At 37.2% G+C, this 22704-nt stretch overlaps 1 protein-coding gene across 1 annotated transcript in view; it reads right to left on the bottom strand.

The window, feature by feature from the left end:
* Positions 1-22704, bottom strand: part of GPC6 (glypican 6) — a 1213294-nt gene that overhangs the window by 1047938 nt on the left and 142652 nt on the right. The gene's annotated exons all lie outside the window — the stretch shown is intronic.

Genomic DNA, 22704 nt, shown 5'->3' with positions numbered 1-22704 from the left:
AAAAAAAAGAAAGGCAGCACACTTGATCCATTTGATGTGTTTTTGAGTCTTAGAAGCTACTTCGCCACCTCAGCTGGGTCTCCAGAATACACTATATTGAGGTCCCACTACCTTTTCATTGTCTTTGTAAGTTCCATTACAGAAAAGGAGAACGTCATAACGTGATAGACAGTAGAAAGACAGAGCTGAGCCCTCATAAAGGTCTCCTTTCCCTCCCACTGGTCACCCCTGGTGCTTTGACCTTCCTTCTCCATTAAAGTTCCCAGAATTGTTTACCAATCATCTTTACTCAACCCTAAGAGGCAGTTTGGAAAACGAAACCTTCCAGTCAAGGGAAAAAGAAAAAAAAAATAGAATTTTCATTTTCCACCTCATCTATCTTCTCCTCAAGCAAATTTGGTCTATTTTCCTCCCCTGTTTGTCACCCTCAAGTTCCTCTTAAATGCAGCATATCCCCATATTAAGAGATCCAGGCTTCTGGTGGAGAAAAAAAAAAATGCCTGTCTCTTTCCATAATGTTAGGTATCCCACTCAAATTAAATATCCTGTCTAACTCTTGAAATTCATTAGTAAAAGGAAGCAAAATCACTATTCCTTTAAAGTCTGTGACCCAGGAATATCATGCGCAGACTCTTATTATTTGGAAGTCAATGATTAAATATAAAAAACATTCCCATCCTTCTAAATTAGAGGGCTTAACAATTTATCCCAACTGGTTTTCTTTTCCTGATGGTAGACATTTATACGTAAACAAATAAATAAATGTAACATGATTCCATACTGATTTCCCTTTACTAAAAGGAAATATATAGTAAACTACCTGTGTGTTTGTGTGAGTGTGTGTATATATATATAAAAATGTACATTTTCAACATATATTAAAGGTAGTATATACATACATTTTATGTGTTTACATATATTGATTATATGCAGCATATATATATATATATTTTTTTTTTTTTTTTTGAGGGTCTCGCTTTGTCGCCCAGGCTGGAGTGCAGTGGCACGATCTCGGCTCACTGAAAGCTCCACCTCCTGGGTTCACGCCATTCTCCTGCCTCAGCCTCCTGAGTAGCTGGGACTACAGCAGGTGCCCACCACCATGCCTGGTTTTTAGAGGTTTTTTTTGTTTTTGTATTTTTAATAGAGATGGGGTTTCACTGTGTTAGCCAGGATGATCTCAATCTCCTGACCTCATGATCTGCCCGTCTCAGCCTCCCAAAGTGTTGGGATTACAGGCGTGAGCCACCGCGCCTGGCAGCATATATTTTTATTCAGTCATTAGTATTTCTAACAGTAATTAGTATTCTACTCATTCACCCTTCTAGCTACTTTAGCTCTAAGATTTTCTTTTAATTCTCTTATGAAACTCACCCAATAATAATCATAAATCTCACCCCACATCATTACAACAAGCAAGAATACTGCAGCTCAATAGATATCCTAATACTGTTTTATCTGTGTTTAGGGCTCAGCGGTGTCCTATAATTTCTTTAAAATAAAAGAGGAAGCGGAAAGAAACGAGGTATGAATCACTGGTTTAACCATGGCGACATGGTGCATTCACTGACTCACTCACACACTCATAAGTTCCTTGAGCATTTTGCCAAGCCCCTTCCTAGATGCCAGGAAAATAGAAGTAAAACCTATGAAGTTATTGTCCTGAGGGAGCTTACATTCTAGTAGTAGACAGATAATAAAGGAAGGAATAAACATAAAAATGTATCAGGTTTTGGTAAGAGCAATGGTGAGAAATGGAATAGAATAAGCTGACAGAAAGTAATGGGGAAGGTGGGAGAGGCTATGTCCCTTACAGAGGTCAGGTGGGCGGCTCTAAGGAGGCATCATTTGAGTGTAAGGCCACCTTTTAATCTGGCATATACCTGAGCTTGAGAGAAGTCTACTCTATTCAGCTTAACTGGTGACCTTAGTCTGCCTCTGAACAGGTGTAGCATCCGAGGAAAGCCTTAGTTGAAGGTGAATGATACGCCAGGGCAAATGATCTCTGTCTCTTCATTCAGTATCAGTTGCTTCTGTTCAAAGTTACTTGCCAGGAGTCTGAAGAAACAATCTGATCCCCCATGGGACTAAACTGGAACCCTGCTTGGGTAAGCTCATGGACCAGGCACACGGAGACCCAGAAAGATGCTTCAGGTCTCAGGAAGGCAACAGGCTTGAGGTGATACTGGATTATCAGCCAATAAATGTGTAGACCTCCTCCCAAACTCAGGATGCACATCCTTAAAGAGTATCGTTGGGCAGTGGTCAAAAGCTTGCACGCCGGAGCCAAGAAGCCCGAGGTTTAAATAACAGTTCTCTTGCTGACACCTGTATGTATTTGCACAAGTCAGTTAAGCTTCAATTTCATCATCTCCAAAGCAGGGGCAATCATATCTCATTCAAAGACCCGTTGTGATACAAGATTGCAGAGTATAATGGATGGAACTTTGGCAGAGTTCCTGTCCCATAAAAGAGATATATAGGATGATCGTTCAGATAGTCATATGTGATATAAGGGAACTGAGACCAAACTAAAATTGTTAGTATAAATAAAACTGATAAAATAGAAACTTATATAAATACATAAAAGACAAACATCCTTCAAGCTAGAACCTCAATCTATGCCCAAGAACTTATCACTTCAAGCCCAGTAATATGAAAACGTGATAAATTCAGACCATATGTGGAAATGTACTTCTTTCAAAGTCTCCATCACAAGAGTTTGGTTGAGCAAATGTTTAATAGCATTTTACAATTAGATGAAATCTTTCCATATTAAGGAATTATGTTCTCTTACTGAATGTCTATAGAGATCGTTTGGTAATTTGATCTTCCGACAATCCTATGAATCAACTGTCTTTATCCCATTTCCCATCTTATTTTTAGAGGCAAAGCATTGAGAATAAATAGCTTCCTTAAAAGTTGATAAAACTGGAATTAAGCTGCAGCCACAAAAAAGAATGAGTTCATGTCCTTTGCAGGGACATGGATGGAGTTGGAAGCCATCACTCTTAGCAAACTAATACAAGAACAGAAAACCAAGTACTGCATGTTCTCACTCATAAGTGGGAGTTGAACAATGAGAACACACAAACACAGGGAAAGGAGCATCACACACTGGGGCCTGTCGGAAGCTGGAGGGGAAGGGGAGGAAGAGCATTAGTACAGGTACCTGGTGTATGCGGGCCTTAAAACCTGGATGATGGGTTGATAGCTACAGTAAGCCACCATGGCACATGTATACCTATCCAACAAACCTGCACATTCTACACATGTATCCCAGAACTTAAAGTAAAATAAAATAAAATAACTGGAATTAGGAAAAAAAGAAAGAAACCATCAAGTCAGTGACCCTAGTGTGAGATATGTTGTCTTCTCCTCCAAAACTTATGTCCACCTGAAACCTCAGGATGTGACCTTATTTGGAGATAGGGTCTTTGTAGATGTAATTATAGATTTAGTTGAGATCATGCTGAATTAGGGTTGGCCCTAAATCTAATGAGAATACCCTCAAAAGTGACAGAAAAGGACAGAAGACGACACAGGGAAGGAGGTTGTGTGAAGACAGAGTCAGAGATTGGATTGAAACAGTCACAGGACAAGGCATGCATAGAGTAGCCATAAACTGAAACAGGCAAGAAAGGATTCTACTCCAGAGTCTTCGGAGGAAACGCAGTCCTGCCCACATGTTGATTTCTGTTTTCTGGTCTCCAAAAACGTGAGAGAATAAATTCCTGATGTCTTAAGAAACCACCAAGTGCGTGACAATTTATTGCAGCAACCAAGGTACAATAATACAGCGATTTTCCACAATATTTGCATGTGTTATGATGACTTCTACTAGCCACATTTTCTGTCTCATATGCCCAAAATAAAGCTAAAGAGGAAAGGATGTCAGAGACTCTTTCTGGGCCAGTTACCCTTTAAGAAGCTGGGTGGATTTAACCATGTTTCCTGCAAGTGACTATTGACCCTTGTTGTGCACTATTAGTGTAGACACTAACATGAAACAAGATTGGTTCCCGTGGGCCATGCTTCCTCCATAAATTTTATTCTTGACAAGAGGAAAAAGGCAGGATTGCAATTGCAAGTGTTAGAATGGTCTAGGGAGACATCGTAGGAAACAATAAACATTATTTTAAAAAGCTTGAAGAGGAGAATTATCTACATCGAAACAGCGCTGCTTCTGCAGTAATGTTTCTCCCTTCCATTTAAGGACAGATACATTTTCCATGACAGCTCTTAACAGCATCTACAGTTATTCACTGAACTTGCCCTCAAAATTACAAAGTAATAAAAGGATAATAGCATTTGACTGAGTATAGTGGATAGGTGGGCTTTTTTGAACAAAGCGATCATTTCATTCCCCCTGTACCCCGGATTACCCGGTGAGGGTGCTCTATGTTTCAGGAACTGAGGAACAGCAGTCATGGATCTTTCATTTCTGAAATGCTATTGGACCCTTCATTTGTTTATCCATAGAAAAGGAGAATATTTTTCTTATTAGAGAATACATCCATGTTAGCCAGGTGTTTAAATGAAAATAGTAAAACTGAGTCTGTTGGGTTGAATCATACAAATTGGCCAATATTCAGCCATGTTGAATCCAAAATGGCAACTATATAAATTACAATATAAAATTATTTTTTACTTATTACTATTTAAACTATAATTACAATACGGGGACTAAACTTAGAAACAAAATCTGGGGAGAAAGCATTCATTAGAAGCCCGTAACTATGGTTTAGGCATTAGAGAAAGGGAGGAGGCACAGTAGGGAATATAAACTGAAAGGCGTGTTCTCCAACAGTCATTTCTCCACATGTTTCAGACTGTCGACTTAAACATGAGTGAGTTCTGAATCCTGTCCACTTCTTTCTACCCCTACTGCCACTGTTTGGGCCCCTGGCCTGTGAGGAGTTGTCTAACAGTTTCTCCACATCCTCTTTAGGCGCCCTCTAATCCATTTTTTCTGCAGCTGTTAGAAGGAACTTTTCAAAGCATAAATCACAGAGATTAAGTCACCCCCTGCTTAAAGCCTATCAAGGGCTTCCCATTACTTTTATGCAACTCCAAAGCACTTGCCCCGGCTTATGAAAGGTGGCATGACAGGGCCCCTGCCAACCTCACCCACGGCATCTCCTTCCCCTCCCTCCCCTTCTCCCGTGGTGTCCACTCCTCCAGCCTCACTATCCTGCTCCCAGTTTCTGGATCACGCCCACCTCGGAGCTACCTTCAGTGCCGCAGCTCTCTTTGCATGCCTGGTTCCTTATTCTTCCAATTCCCTCTTCTTGTTTTCCCAACCCAGGACTGTCTCCCAGTAACATTTTTATGTATCACAGCACCCTGTTTATTCCTTAACATCCTTTCCCAATGTGTTTATGTATGTGTATTTTAGTTTGGGTTACTTGCTTATTTGATTCCCTTCTACTGGTCACTCCAGCAGAAGAGAATCTCCCAGAGGGCAGTTACCACGTCTGCTTCCCTCAACATGGGATACCTAGCACCTAACACAGTGCCTAGCACAAGGTCAGCACTCAGAAGATGCATTTTTGTATGAATGAACAAATGACTTAAATTTAGGAAAATATATGCTGAAAAAAGACAGACTTTCTAAACCATGGGAGGGTATCTCGTACCACAGTGACAACACTCCCAACTTGTTTGTTATCTGATGGCATGAAAGTGTTCATAGACATACGTATTCATACCTCTTCTTCTCACCACTCAAATCTTCACACACTAAATACACAAACAGTAATTAACTTCTTATTATGTCGGACACAATGTGCAGTGTCACTCAAATCAGTTCAAAGTTTTAAAGATTCATTTTCTTTCATCACTCTATCTTTCTTCTAGTGCATTATTTTACAGTTACAGATCTTTGTGTAGGAAGGCAAATTTTATGAGTTTCACCTCATATTCTCCACTTGAACTCATTAATTCTGTTAGGAATTCTTTATAATCATATTCATCAATCCAATCATGTTACTAATCTGATTATCAACCGGAATTAATTTGTTTTGCCTTTCCTTTAAAAAAAAAAAAGGTTTTCAGGTTGAAACTCATAATGGAAAAAATATCTAAAATAAAATATGCTCGCATATCTTTACAAAGAAAGCTCAAGATCCCCTCACATAGGCCACTCATCCCCTTTCTCCTGACTTCCTTTTTGTCTCTAAAGCAGGATGTAGCCGCTTTAAAAAAATATATTAGATATCTGAATAAATATCAATCAAAAATATTTTAATAATAGAAGTAAATCCAGAAAGTATGCTTTAGCATTCTAATTCACTTTTCACAAAATTTATTTTATTATCAAATTGTCTTCATTTTTCTCAATTAGTTGATGTATGAATCTAAGAAATATCATAAAATAACTGATATATCTTTGGTATGATCCAAACCTTTAATAAGTGAGAGAACACTAAACCAAGATTATAGTGTCATTTGCCAGCATTCATTTCTTAATAAAGGTGAAATACAATATATTGTTTTATAAAGGTGAAATATAAATCTAGTTTAGGTACCAAGACTAAATAAAAAGGAAGAAGATATGATGGAATATTCAGAAAGAGTAAAAACATAAACGTTTAGCATAATTAAATAAACTTCAATATAAAAGTTCCAATTTCAAAGGGTAAAGCTTCAGAAAACTCTAAGTGTATTCAGTCTCCCTATTAAAAAAAAAAATTCTTGGTTTGCGTAATACGTAAGGGTCATAAAACAGGTTCTTCTCTTAGTAGCATGATTAGGGGAAATTCAATTTCCCAGCACTATCCAAAAATATCTTTAAAAAATGGCATGGTCTTCAGAAGGTCAGTATTAAACTACATATAAGTAATGGTAACTAGAAGAGAAATGAGAAGCTGAGAGCCAAACTTTTTCAGTACATCAATAGAGAGTTCAGCTGGGCACAATGGGTCACGCCTGTAACCCCAACACTTTGAGAGGGCAAGGCCGGAGGACTGCTTGAGGCCAGGAGTTCCAGACCAGCCTTGGCAACATGGCAAGACTCCCTCTCTGCAAAAAAAAACTCTTTTAAAAAATGAGCTGGGCATGGTGGTGCACACCTGCAGTCCCAGCTACTCCGGAGACGGAGGTGAGAAGATCCCATGAGCCTGGGAGGTCAGGGCTGCAATGAGCCATGTTTGCACCACTGCTCTCCAGTCTGGGCAGCAGAGTGAGAACCTCTCTCAAAATAAATACATGGAGATTTGTTTTTCAGATTAGTTAATCGTCAAGATGTTAGGGAGATATCAAATGCACTGGAGATATGGTTTCAAGGAAAGCTGGAAAAGTCTACCACTCCTCAAGCAAACATTTAGGGCAGATATCACCATTTGATCATGGCAGCCTTTCCCATTGATCTGAGCTGTAATTTCAAAATCTTTCCACACAGGATTCTAGACCACAATTATGGATTGATTTGAACCCTTGGAAATATGGTACCAACTTTTATATCAGAGGAATGGGAGAGAGAAAGGATGGGTAGGGGTGGGAGAGAGTGAAGAATTATGTATGTAGAGAGAAACCACCAAAGGATAAGGGAATGAAGAAAATATTGCTTTGGGGAAGTAGGGACAATGTATAAAGTATTGAAAAGGAAATGAGATAACCCCAAAGATCAGCTTAGCATTATTCAACACTTCTTTGAGAAACAATGCTAGACATTGGAATGTAATTTGTTTCAAAAGATATGAATGATATTCCTACCAATAAAAGTAATGGCATAATGTCAATTTTTAAGATGTACAAATGCACAGCACCTTTTATATCTTTATAAGATTATTTGATTGGCAACATAGCTCTAGAAACCTAATGATTCACAAATCAGATATTTCCTTTTCCTTAGCACTGCTACAGAAATTAGAACAACATAATTGCCAATGACATTCTCACAGAATCATGGGCTAGCTAATAATAATATAAATATTAAACTATCCTGTGGTACCAAAGTCATTAATACAAAATGGAGAAAAAGTCTACATGAACTATGATGAAGATTTATATTAAATCAATTGAAAAAGCTGAAGTCAATTTTTAAGTTAAAAGTGATGCAGTCCTAATTTGAAATAAAATTTGTGAAACATTCCCATTTAAATCAATAATTAATTACAACACTTAAGGAGGAATAAAAATGAATGGTCTATTATATCATTTCTAGGATTCAAGATAATGAGAAAGCCTGATGTTAAGTGTCTATTACAGTACACTGAACAGTTATGCATGCTGACATCAAGTTAGATTACAACACTAGTCAATATCAGCATTAGGAATTAGTCAAAAATATCACTTGGAAGACTATCTGATGATCTCGTACAAACTTTGGACAAGTTGAAATCTTTTCCTTTATTTAAATTGTATAAGATTTCAAAATACCTGTATATTTATTAAATATATATTCATTAAAGTAAATTCAAATTGGACATAGGTTTTTGTTTTCCTAAAACTGAAGTATTTTGAGTATTTTCTCTAAAGAAAATCTTAAAAAGTAACATACTTTAAATGATCAGTTAAATCCCTGGAATTAAGACTGGTAAGTAGTCAGCAACAACATGTATGTATCAGTAGATTGAATTAATGGGTGGATGGATGGAAGAAAAAATGAATGAAGCAGTGTGATGTGGTGGAAAGTCATGATAATAGAAGTTAGGTGGCCTATATTCTAGTGCCACTTGTGTAATTAACCTTGTGGAATGACAATGGGAATGTCAGTGAAATCCACTGTACCTCAGTTTCTTCCTTTATGAAATTAGAAAATTGAGCTAGGTGATTTACGAGATTTCTTCCATTGCAATGATTCCATGACATGTTCCCAGGAGAAGGCAAGTTTCACCTTATAAATGCCTCAGTGAGTGACACTGCCCACAAGCTCCTCTAACTAAGGCAATAAAGACAATGCTCAATTCTTATTTCAGTGACCGGAGTATGAGCTAACAGTCATCCTGGTCCTCTAGAAATCAGTTTGAAGAATTAATAATTAAGATTTAAAATTTGGCAAAGTAGACGATGCTTTCTGACAATTCTTCCCTCTTTTTGTGAAAGTGTAGAATATCCATCTCAAGTCAATAGCATCATAAACAACTCCACCCTAAATTATCTTAGTAAAGATTTTACCTTGAGCAACGACACTATCAGTTTTGAGTAAGATCACAATGTCCACTGTGTAGAGGAAATAAGACATCATAAACACTGAGGAATGGGATAAATCATCACCTCAGGTACACACACTTATTCTTGTATTCTTTGTCAATATATTTAATGTTTAATATGACAGCTTTATTTCAGTGTATTGTCCTTTAAAAAAATCCATTCAGTTTCTTACTAGCATGCAATCAATTAAGTCTTAAGACTGACTCACAATATATGCTTTCAGATTAAGAATTTAAAATGAGACACTGAAAATAAAATTTGGATCTTAAATAGTTTAGTAGAATGCCAGCCTCTGTGTGAAGAGATTTTAGGCCACTATCTGGAGTTACTCTAGACCACTCTCTACCTGGAGACAAATCAATGAGCATAGAGTCAGGGACTGATAAATATCTGCAGATTGAATAAATGTGCGTGCCAATATTGCATGGGGTGCCTTTGCTAGAGTCAGTCTAAGACAATGAGTAAGAAAAGAGAAAAGCATAAAGAAGGAACAGGACAAAGAGAAGAAAAGTATAGGCATACAGTGCAGAGTATTAATATCACCAACAATTTGCCTGACTGCTTTTTCATGACAGTGGCACCCCAGTTCCCTTACCTATATCTAAAGACAGTGACTGGCTATTCTCCACACAATCATCTTTAGATACTGAACCCCATAAGGATTGTTGCATCTGAGGCAAATCAAAATGCTCTTTCTAAACATTCAACAAGATTATCCTGTAAGTTAAAAACGAATTCCATTTCCTATTCTCTAGATCTTTGAAAACATGAAGAACAATTTAGTGAGGAAGCTTCTCTTTACATATCACCCTGGAATGTATTCTAGAACATTTATATGGCCTTACCAATTCTTACATTAATACTTTTATTCCTTTTTCTTTATTATTATTATACTTTATATTCTAGGATACACGTGACCAACATGCAGGTTTGTTACATATGTATACATGTGCCATGTTGGTGTGCTGCACCCATTAACTCGTCATTTACATCAGGTGTATCTCCTAAAGCTCCCCCTCTCCCCTCCCCCAACCCCACAACAGGCCCTGGTGTGTGATGTTCCCCACCTAGTGTCCCAGTGTTCTCATTGTTCAATTCCCACCTATGAGTGAGAACATGCGGTGTTTGGTTTTCTGTTCTTGCGATAGTTTGCTCAGAATGATGGTTTCCAACTGCATCCATGTCCCTACAAAGGACATAAACTCATCCTTTTATCTGGCTGCATAGTATTCCATGGTGTATATGTGCCACATTTTCTTAATCCAGTCTATCACCGATGGACATTTGGGTTGGTTCCAAGTCTTTGCTGTTGTGAATAGTGCCACAACAAACATACGTGTGCATGTGTCTTTATTTCTAAGTAAACCATAAATATCAGTGTATTCAGAATTTATCCTAAGTCTATTTCCCTGATATTCCTTGGTCATCAATGCATTTCAGTAAATGGCTGCATAATTTCTATCTAGGTACCTATCAAATTCTGTCTTTATATGGCTCCTGCAATGGATTTTCCTATTTCTTAGGCTTCTAATTTAATTGGATGAAATAATTTCTGTGATTTAAAACTTACTATATATTTTTCCGTTTTTCTCATCAGCAACTTTTAATCTTGATAAGCCCATACAATAAGAGATATTTTCTCCTGTATATTAAGAACATAAATAAAATGCAAATACTACTTACCAGCATTTTCCCACTGAAAAAATACCATCCAGCATTGCCTTACCCCTGCTAAGAGATGAACAAAGAGAAACTTGCAGGGCTTTTTTTTTTTTGAGACAGAATTTAAGCTGTTCAACTATTCTATAACCCAAACCAACATTTATTGGCTGCTTCTCTAATTATTTAATCCCAGTATTTTTAAGGATGATAGCACCTTTTTGTTTCATTAATTAGACTGTATATCAGTTTTTATGGTTTATGAGAAATATATGGGATTAATAAAAGTTACATATATTTATTTTCCCACTGCTTAAAAATCAGGTATAAGAGTATTTGAAAAAAAAATGCAGCCACTGAATGGACAAGATAATCCATTTGGGTATTCTTTATGGTTTCATTGTATTCAATAGCATTTTATTAGGAGAGATTTCCTAGCCTACATATTAAGGAATTAAAAAAACAAGTGGCTTGGAAAGACTGAATTCTAGGTTCTCTAAATTTCAGGCATATATGAAATTACCAAAAATGACAATTCATCCCATGTATTTTGATTCCTTCACTTACTCTTCCTTCTTTTGTAAAAGTTAATGGTGCATGTATAAGAAATCTATGTGAATCTATTGGTATAATATGGATTAAAAATAGATTGTTCACCTATTTTCATCCATAGACAATAATTTGCTCACTATATAGGTCCTGGGATAAATGGAAAATTATGTAATACAGTCTGGGCTATGTAGTCCTAGCTACTTAAGAAGCTGAGGTGGGAGGATTGCTCAAGCCCAGGAGAAAATACTGTCTCCTGGGGTGCATTATGGAAATTTGTAGGGGCTGACTCTACTTTGTAATAAAGTTATTCTTGAGCTATATAATTTATTATATAAGTATATTTTAAACTATTTTTTTTCTTTCTTTATGCTGATTTTTGTTGCTGTTGTTTTGTTTTGTTTTGTTTTGTTTTGAGATGGAGTTTTGCTTTGTCACCCAGGCTGGAGTGCAACGGCATGATCTCGGCTCACTGCAACCTCCGCCTCCTGGGTTCATGCGATTCTCCTGCCTCAGCCTCTGGAGCAGCTGGGATTACAGGCGCCCACCACCACACCTGGCTAATTGTTGTATTTATAGTAGAGACAGGGTTTCATCATGCTGACCAGGCTGGTCTCTAACTCCTGACCTCAGATGATCCACCCACCTTGGCCTACCAAAGTGCTGGGATTACAAGCATGAGTCACCGCACCTGGCTTCTTTATACTGATTTTTTAAAACAATAAGGATAGGTGAAGTCACATATCTAAGGATTTTATGTCAAGATAATAATAAATCATTACCAAATGTTTATTCTAAAAAGAACACTTTGGGTCTGGGGCTGAGAACCACAAGTCTAGAGGAATAGACATGAAAACACATAAAAATACAGTATAACAAGTACTAAAATATCACCATATACAAAGTGCCTTAGGGACACAAAACAGGGAATAATTAACTGAGGAATTAAGAGTTGTGTTATATGGAAACTGGTCTTTAAAAGTGAGTGGGGATTTCCAGATGGAGCAGAGCAAAGGCCAGCCAATGCTGGAGGAAGAACAACAGAGGCACCATGTTGTCATAGCAGAAACACAGGGAGCAAACAATAGAGCCAGAGGATGAATTGAGTATGTCAGTTTAGAGCTAGTGCCTTCTTTCATGCTAAGGGGTTTCATGCTTATCAACTGGGCATTAGGAAGCCATCAAGTAGCAGAATAATTTCTTTGGTCATTTCTGATTTCCAGAATATATAATTATGTACAATCCTTTGCCAGAATAATTACTAAAGTCTTAATACTTATATTTTGCTTACTATATTATTTCAAAGGCTTAGTCACTCTGCTACAGGCTTTTAAAATACCTTAGAATGTTCAAAGCAAGGCCATGATTTTATTTTATTTTATTTTATTTTATTTTTATTTTTTTTTTTGAGACGGAGTCTCGCTCTGTCTCCCGGGCAGGAGTGCAGTGGCCAGATCTCAGCTCACTGCAAGCTCCGCCTCCCGGATTTAGGCCATTCTCCTGCCTCAGCCTCCAGAGTAGCTGGGACTACAGGCGCCCGCCACCTCGCCCGGCTAGTTTTTTGTATTTTTTAGTAGAGACGGGGTTTCACCGGGTTAGCCAGGATGGTCTCGATCTCCTGACCTCGTGATCCGCCCGTCTCGGCCTCCCAAAGTGCTAGGATTACAGGCTTGAGCCACCGCGCCCGGCCTAAGGCCATGATTTTAAATGCAAATAAAAAGCAAATTAGAAAAAGAAAGATTGGGCTTAAATCTACAGTTCTATTTCAGAAATATTCACTTGAAAATGTTATTCCATAGGAAAATGCAACCGATTTACTTGAAATAAAATACACATTTGTATGATTAACTTTTCAAGTCTACCTGTTTATGTCCTTTGTAACAAAAGGTGCTTCTTTTGAAAAACAGACTTCAGTTTGGAAGTTTCCCTATGAAATTATGTGGCAAACAAACATTCTCTTTTCTATAACATAAATGTGTTGCTTATCTCCTATTTTAAATAGAAGATTGGGGGTAAGATCATAACAGACAATTTAAAATTGAGGTGTTCATCAGGAGACACACATGTAAGTATTTATTTGCATCAAACCAAACTGAAGTCAAGGAACTACAGCATTAACAAAAGAATTTTTCTCCCCTAGAACTGCTACTGGGGCACTGCTGCCAACAATGAGGGCTCTAGAGTAGTGGACTTCTTTTTGTTTTATCACTGTTTTTCAAACAAGACCAACGTCCTTTCTACCGTGAACCTTCAAGTCAGGCTGACCCTCCCACCAACAAATCCCTCTAAGGTTCATAAGAGCAAGTTGTAAACTCTAAGAGTTGTCCAGTCTAGGGGATTGTGAAAGACACTCTTCACCTTCTAGCCCCTTCCCTGACACTAAACCTTCTTGCACATGTGTCTCATCTCCAAGATGTAGAGTTTCATAACCTCTTTCATTTTACTCATTCCAAGTTTCTGTTCCTGACTTCTTGGACTTTCATACGGATGTGGTCTTAGGATGCCACGGGAGATTCACTTCAGTGCTCTGGTGTTTCTCTGGCCCATCTTTACCCTAAGCATGAAGTACCCTCTGACACTCCAGAGCTATTGGGAAACCCTCCTTTGTCCTTCTGCACTTGTAGCCAGGCTGAGTTTTGTGACGAAGATTGTGTATGTGTGTACATTTGTACAACTATGCATTTGTAAAACTAAGTTAGAAATGAAAGTTAAAATAATTTGAAGGCAACATGTTAGAACATAAATTATTTAGTGGGAAAAAGAAAGGACAAAAATCAAATATACTTCTAAAATATTAAATAAAAATTGCTTGCATATTTTCAGCAATTCATAATATAAGCCTTCACAGAATGATGCAGAAAATAACAGCTGTGCACATGAGAGTGTCTGGAAATGCTGGGTCACAGCCAGTACATTTTATATATATATATATATATATATATATATAATTTATTGAGACTTCTCACAAAAAAAAGTGAGCAAGAATATGTAAATACAGAAATTAAAGGATGGCTCAAACTGAAACATGATACAAAAGTTAAGTTTTCGTATAGTTACTAACCATAGAATACAAGCCAAAATCACACAGTAATTAGGTCTGCAATTAAAGATGTCTAACCAACATTTACAAACATGTCGGGTGTTCTGTTCTTGCAAGCCTTGTCTATCTTACTGTTAGAGCTCTGATGGTGTAGAGATGGCTATATCAAGCACAGACAAAGCAAAACAGAGGGCTTCACAGGAGTTCGATCACTGTGATACTATACACTGTCTAGGGCAGTTTTTGAGCAGAATTAACCTGCTTGATATTAATTATATAAACCCTGACTTTGCTTCACTACAAAGATGGAAAACCCAATGCTGAATGTGTTTTTAAAATTAATTTTCAATATCTAGTACTGTATTCACTCACTTTTATATGACCACATGCTTTAAAATATGGATATTGTGAATAAAAGAGGCTGGGTTACGTGAGTTCACTGAAACCAGCCCATATCTTGACTTTTCCTAATTCTGGGGCTCAAAATAACAACATCCAAGATAGAGACTGATGTTCCATGAACAGGTCTCCTCTGACCTTGCTACTTCCACTCATGTTTAGACAACATTTGCAGGCAGCCTCAGGAGCACACCTCCAGCTTATTCCATGTCATCTCTGTCTCAGCAGGCTCTCTCCCTCATCAAAAAAAAAAAGTGTGAGATGCACGATCTATTGCACAAACAACCAACTGGACTCCAAGGTAGTCCACCACCATTTATTGATGTTATACAAACAAATCTTTAAAGTTATTTTTATTTTTTAAAAAACTGTTATTTTTACTCTCAAGAATGAACAGAAAAGATCCTGAGATTCCTCCATTATATATTTTCCTCTTGCTTTAGGAAAGTTACAAATAGGGAAGAACCACCTTTCTGGCCTCCTCATTTCATCCAACTTCTGCAATCCATTGCAGGGAAGTCTTAAAATTAATTGGCCTGGCACAGGAAGCTGTCATGAAATCAGGGCCAAGGGAAGCAGGCAGAGCTGCCAGGAGTCCCTGCCTACTCCGCTGTCAGGTCCCTGTTCTTGTTGTACAGGTTGTCCAGCCAGAATGGCCACTGGGCGAGGCGAAGGGCCCTCTGAAGCTGCTACCATCGGGAGGAGAATGAGAAGACTCATTCTTTCCTCTGGTTGTAAAATGGTGGCAGGAGTACACTGGAGAATTTATGGTGACCCGCATTCCCCTCTGCCATTGTATATGTCTGTGGGGAGTAGGGGAGGGAAGTGCCAGGAAGGCCCAGACCCACTTAGACAGCCATGTGCTAGCATTTAGCCACTCCACGACATGTGGTAGTGAAGTACAGCTGAGGTTAAAAGAAATTCTGTTTCTGCAGACTGGAAAATACAAGTTCTTTAAGGAGTCCTCAGTGTTGATGGAATAATCTCACTCCCTCGCTTAACTTTGCTATGTAATTACATTACTGCACACAAAGGCATCATCTGGTTCACCTCGCTTAAAGCCATTGTTTTCTTTGGTCTTACGAGTTCCAAAAATAGACCCAGACTTTTAATGTCATTTACATCAAGAAGAATAATTAGGAAAATAATAATGTATGAATAATTAATTAGGCCTGATACCATATTGGAGAGGAGCTATTTTTAATTTACAAAGGCCAGGATAATATGGATTTCAAAGAGAGAAGTAGCACGAAGCAATTAAAGGGACAGACGGATGGAAGAACTGACTGCTTATCAATAACTACAGTTGCTAATTGGACTCCATGGTACTCCTCAAAAACAGGATGATTAGAGATAAAATCAAAGACCAAAAGCATTATAACATGATTCATGTCTCAGGCCAAAGGATAAATTTTGAATGAGAATTTTTTTTTATTTATGGAAAGACTGAAATTTGGTATGAATTTATCTTTATCTTCAGCTTCATATACCAACAATAAAATAAAAAATATGATTACCATATCCATACTTAGTTAATGAAGAAAACAGGTAGGGAGTAATTGCTACCATAGTAGTAATTGCTTAATTAGGTTTGTTTACCTATTTTTATTCAATCTATTTTGAAAATAAAGTAGAAGGACTTTTAAAGACATAGAATTATTAAAGATTGGTGATGCTAAATCCAAGTTTCCAAATATCTGCAAAGGCCACATTAGTAGTATTTACACTAAGCCATGTCTTCGCTCGCTCTGCCCTTCTTATCTTCCCTTTCATGACTTAATATTACTTGTACTTATTCATTCATATCTTGGATCACCCACACCCGCCACACAGCGAAAAGACTCTCTGTTGCAGGAGAGGATACCCTGTAAGAGAGATAGATTTGTGAATCACCTTGCCACTCATGAACTTCCCAGCTGTGGCAAAGATGGGAGCCTGTGTTTGAACGTGGGGAATGTTCTTAATCAGGCCTCCTAATTCTTCTTTTGGTTCTGCCCACCTGCTCCGCAATCCCTAGGGTTTTATTTCCCATGCAGGTGTTAGAATAGATGGGTGTTTTCTAAAGTCTTTTTCAGATTGAAAGTACTTTACTTATCTCAGAAGTCCCCGATTCTGTGTGTTACTGAAATCAGGGAAGAAACTTTAAAGAAGATTGATTTCAGATTTCTTACCTGGACCCACTGAATCAGAACCTCTATGTATAGCTACAGGAAACATTTTCTAAAAGATCCCTAGGTGATTCTGATGATCCACTAGATGTCCATTACTGTATGAGATCCCTAGATTATAAACCCATAAGGGCAGCAATTATATTTTACATAGAAATCACTATAAAGGGCTCAGGACATTTGAGGCACTCAGTAATGTAACTGCAAACTGCTTGATAAATATCTGCTAAACAGAATTTGCACCTTTTTTGTTTGTTACTGAGTTATATTAAAAGAAAGGAAATATAAATGCAAAATGATTTGTTTATTTAATGTCATGTAATTAGCAATACACAAAACTGACCTCAGATTTCACTAGAGATATAATTCATAAATCAGGAAATAGCTATGTGATTAACATAAATTTGTTTAGTTTATCCTATCTTTTGAATCATTCATCCTTGCAGGCATCGATTTTCGCATTCATTTTGTTAATCTGACCTATATTTTTTGCTTTAAAGAGTATCACCACAGACGACACACTAATCTAAGTATAATGAAACCACAAGAGATGTATTCTCAAGGATTCAACATACAGGTCATTCTGATTTATTTTCATAAAGTCACTCTTTATACTTTTTGGGTTTGCTTGTTTGTTTTTCAGTTGCCAGAGGAATTAAAAGTCAAAATATAAACTGATGTAAATTTGCCTCTGAATTAGATCCCTGTTTAAGAGTTCAGCAACAATGTCAAACATGCCCTACCAGGAAGCTATTAATTCTGGAAGCAGAGGCTCAGAATGAAGAAAGAAGGTTGTGTATTACCGTGCTTATTTCATTATGATCTGAAATGTGCTCCTTTGCATTTAAATGGACAGAAAAAGACCAAAGCATTAACTTGGGGTTCATTAAAAGTAAGCATAGCCTGTCCATTCATTACATTCACCCCAAAAATCTCCTCTGGTGAAAAACAAAATCACTAACACAAACAGCTGGGGTTGTGTGATGCCATGCTGCCTGAATACCATTGTTTGATAGGTTTAATGTCACTTTTGTACTATTATATACCACAGAGGGAGATGTGGAGCTGCATCCAGCAGGGTGGCTAACATTCTGTAGCTAATTGCGTGCTGCTCCATGACGGTGCTGAAGGAAAGACGACCCTGCATATGTCTCAGAAGGGAATAAGAAGATATTTTGTTTATAGTCACCCATCTGTCTGGTCACAACAGAATTACAAACAAATACAAACCACAGTCTAGTGTGTCCTTCAAGAACAATTTTCTCATTATATGGATTCTATCAGCTACCTCTCAGATACAGGCTAATAGACTCGGTTTAAATCTTGTTTACTAACAACAGTATGTCTGGTATCGTAAAGCTTCAACCAAAATGAAGTCCTTCTAATAGACTCCATAATTGTATAGAAAACATTGCCTTGTAGGAAAAAGGTTGAATTCATATTTTAAAAAATGAACAGGGGGAGGCAAAATGAAAAACCAAATGCCTACATTTAAATTCATCTGTGCTTGTTTTGGTTCTACGAATAAAGTAATAGAATGTACAATAACTTCCATTGGAAAGAATCTAAGATAATATCTACTCCATAACTCTCATTCTGTGGCTAAGTGAGGTACAAAGAGGTTACATGGCAGTGAATTACAATCCAGATCTCCTGACACCTCTATATCAATAACAAGTAGATCCAGCTGAGAACCTGTTTCATTAATTTCTTCTCACTGGCACTCCAATCATTCTCAATGCTGAAATATTAATAGAGCCTTACAGACCCAGAGAGACTGGTTTGTAACAGCAAGACCAAGTAAACTCATAGCCAATAAACCATCTTCTCAAAAGGAGCAGGACCTTTGCCTCTCTTAAGACATCTGAAACTCTCTGCCTTGTTACTACAAATCTTTTTTAGATATTATATCTAATGTATTTATAAGCAATATCTATGTCCAAGTCACATATCTACTATAAAGCCTCTTGTGTATAATAGGCATTTGGTACAGATACATATTGAAAAACGCAAGTATAAATGAATTAATGAAAGCAAAGTTCATCAGAGTCAAGCTAATCCCAAAGTATATCTTTTGTTCATCAAGTCAGAAATAGGCCAATCGAATAACCCAATAAGATGTATGTTTCACTAATGTGGGACTGATGCACCCTAAGACCCAAAGTTAAAATTGGCTAACTGGACAATGGAACAAAGGGAACACAGATCTCCAGTGGTGGGCTCTGGTTTAATATGGATAAGGTTAACAATGAATTCTAAGACATTAGATTTACCGAGCTCTCTATGCCTAAGAGTCTTTTTGTGCCTATACACAGAGGTGCCCCCATTAGCTTTTGTTTTTTTTTTTTCAGGTCTGAAGAACTATATGGCATTGCACTATATACTTCCCTGCCTATCCACACTAGTGCTTTAGTTTCACGAATAGCCTTACTGCTTACCTGATACTGACTGATATGTTTATGTGTTTATTTGTTCATTGTCTGAACTCCTCACTGGAATGTAAGCTCCATGAGAGCACAGAAGTATTTGTCTTGTTCACCATGTGTACCTCAGTTCCTAGTACTTCACACACGTGTTAAAGGAATAAATCAGGCTGGAATGGTCCATTGCTAGGTGGAATTATAAGAAACTCTAAACAAAAATGCATTTTTTCTATGATTATACTTTATAACTTACAAGATTCTTTGAGTTCATTTTTCCAGATCACCCAAATCATATTGGTTTAATAAAATGAACCAATATTATCTCTCATTATTGCATTAATAGTTTACCTAAAATCTGAGCTAACTAGATTTGGCTGATGAAACCTATTTAATATAATCCTTTGTAATCTCCCTGGTGTATGTGACACACTCTATGATGCCTACCTGAAGGGTATTCTACTCCCAACTCCTGCCAAGCTTCATCCTCAATCAAAATATTTCCCGAATCATTACACTATCTAGCCATAAACCTGATCCCAATGACCTTTGGAAAAATGTATATGGCAAGAACTGTGTTAAATTTCAGCCTAGCTTTGAAAATCAGAACACAACATTTGTCGTGACCATCCATATAGCTGTAGACTATGTTTGTCAACATTAACAAAAGTAAGAGATTATTTGTTTTCCAGTAGTGTTCTCCTAAATTATTTATTTTCACAAACTGTCTTTTCGATTTATCAAAAGGGTGAATCATTCTAATTGGCTATGGAAGCATGACAATATAATGGAAATAAATGTCATTGGTCTACATAAACATCCATGTACAAAGTATTGATCCATTCGCAATGTTTTCTAAAGGAGGAATTACAACACAGCAATACCTCCACGTGAAATATGTTTGATAAACGATAAATAAGATTATTCTTTGTTTTTACAGTAAAGGTTTGCCCACACTCTAAGTTAACCAGGTTTGACTATTTAAATTTATTTAACATACTCCCTGGTAATTTGCCTGCTGTATGGGGCAGGCTACACGGATGCTCACCCAATCTTCCCACCAGCCTCTTCCTCCATAACAGGTGCCCAAATTCCAAACTTAACAAAACCCGGATTCTTGAAGAAACCACGGAACCCCTGAATTAACTGACCCTGGGACTTTGCTATATCTAGATTTCTGATTATTTTACAATAAACGTCCTTATTGAGTTTGATCTTCTGTACTTTAAACGGAGAAATCCAGCATTATTTTTCCCTTGCAGAAAGAATATAACAGTTTAAAATCAGTGGTTCTAATGAGTTAATATACACTCCAGTAATGAGACTGTTTTATAAATCTGCCTTATTCAAGGAATAAAAGGGAAAAGTTCATGTTTTGTTTATGTTTGTTATGTTTGTGTTTATGTTTGTCATATATAAAGAGTAGTGGCAGAAGGCTCTACTTCTTTATTGGAGGACCTCCCTGTTTGCACGAATTTTTAACATTTCCAGATAGTTCAAAACCCTTTATATTATCTGGAAACCCAAAGGGCAGGCCAATTCTAGGATTTTAATTAAAATTTTAAAAGGAGTTTTCATTTCAGTATGATGATAACTGTCCGGAATAATGAATGCAACATTGTACTCTGTCTCCTCCACAATTTAAAGGCATCTACCCATACAGCTCTGGGCAGGAATGAAGAGCTACCAGAGAAAGACAGAATAATGTATGCCATTTAAGTGAATTTGAAAAGTAGTTCCTTGCTGCTTTGGGGGGATGTCTACTGGCATTTAAAAAAATACAATAATGATACAATCTACATAATCACTTGTCAGTTAGCTTGAATACAGCAGGCCATGGAAAAAACTGATGATTGGAAATACACTGTCTTAACAGATATGAATTTAATGATGATAATTTTAAAGCTAGAAATATTATAAAAGTTGATTGAAGCTTTTGAACATTTCTTTTTATAGCTCTGGTATTTTCATTCCTCCTTATAGAGTACTGACAGTTTTCTCAAGTGACAAAATCGTTTAAACTGTTGCTTCAAATGCGGTTAAAACAATAGCAAATGTGAACAAACTCAGCATATTTTTGGGCTTCTAATTCTGCTCAAAGATTATCACCTACGAGTATTTTATTTATTAATAGCCTTACATGCTGTGACCAGTAATAGTATTGTAATAAAACTAATAGACTACGCCGACAAAAACTCTGTTTTTTCTTTCCTTTTGAAAGGAAATAAAACAATGGAAGGCATAACAGAAAAGTGTTAAAAGTATCCTATTATTGATACATGAACATTTAGGATTGCTGTTTTCTTGATGTACTTATCCTTCAATATAGCCATTCCTACTTCCTTTAATGTTTCCATCATATCTTTTCCCATCCTTTTATTTTTAACAAGTTTATTTATTGTAATTGCAGTGAATTTTTGCTGATGGCACAAAGCTGGATTATGCTTTTTAATCTATTCTCCCAATCTCTGGCTTTTCATCAATATATTCATATATAGACCATTTATATTTAATATGATTATTGATAATGTTAGAGCATAATCTCTAGTGTCTATGGAGACTACACGAGGAGCCCATACTTCTACCCTCACCCACCAGTAATAAGGTTCCCCTCTCTCTTCCCACTAGGGAAGTATGAGAGAATGTCTAGTAAAGAGTAAGCACTTCTGTCACCACTCAACGGAAACAAGGACATCTCTCGTTTTATGGTGCCAGTGAAGGCTATATGGGGAGCCAGAAACCTCAAACACCATATATTATGCAAATATTAATCAAAGGAGAGTACAAAGAGTCAGCAATGCTGCACCCACTGGGGAACTGGGAAACAGTCTGCAAACAGGTCCCATAAGAGTCTGAGGTACAGTAAACGCCTACAGATGGTATTTGCATAACTTTTCTTAGACTGTCCATTAACAACCATAAGTATAATAGCTTTGGCTGTTTTGGATGCTTTGCTAATTAAATAATTTTCTGATTCAGGTGTAGCTTGTTCCTTTATAACAATGAAAAACCTGCAGAATTAAGAAGTATACTACCAGTTACCTGCTTGTTGGTTCAAAGGTGCAGCACCATGTCTGGAGAATAAGAATGATTTGAGGGGAACTAAGCTGGGTTTCTGCTCAACTCCAGGCTGAAGTTAGAGTTCTGACGAAAGACCAAGGTGCATATAAATGAAAACCATGTCTTGGAGGACACGAGAAAGGAAATTTTCAAGACCTTCCTTTTACAACCAAGCTCTTTAAGACAGCATACTATCATTTCAGTCTTCCTAATAAAGGTGCAGGCAGGGAAGGGGAGGGGGGGAGAAGGGAGG

Source organism: Colobus angolensis, unplaced genomic scaffold, assembly GCF_000951035.1.
Source record: "Colobus angolensis palliatus isolate OR3802 unplaced genomic scaffold, Cang.pa_1.0 Scaffold13, whole genome shotgun sequence".
NCBI classification, from domain to species: domain Eukaryota; kingdom Metazoa; phylum Chordata; class Mammalia; order Primates; family Cercopithecidae; genus Colobus; species Colobus angolensis.
Note: the sequence above shows the minus strand (reverse complement) of the source record. Positions and strands in the feature narration are given on the sequence as shown.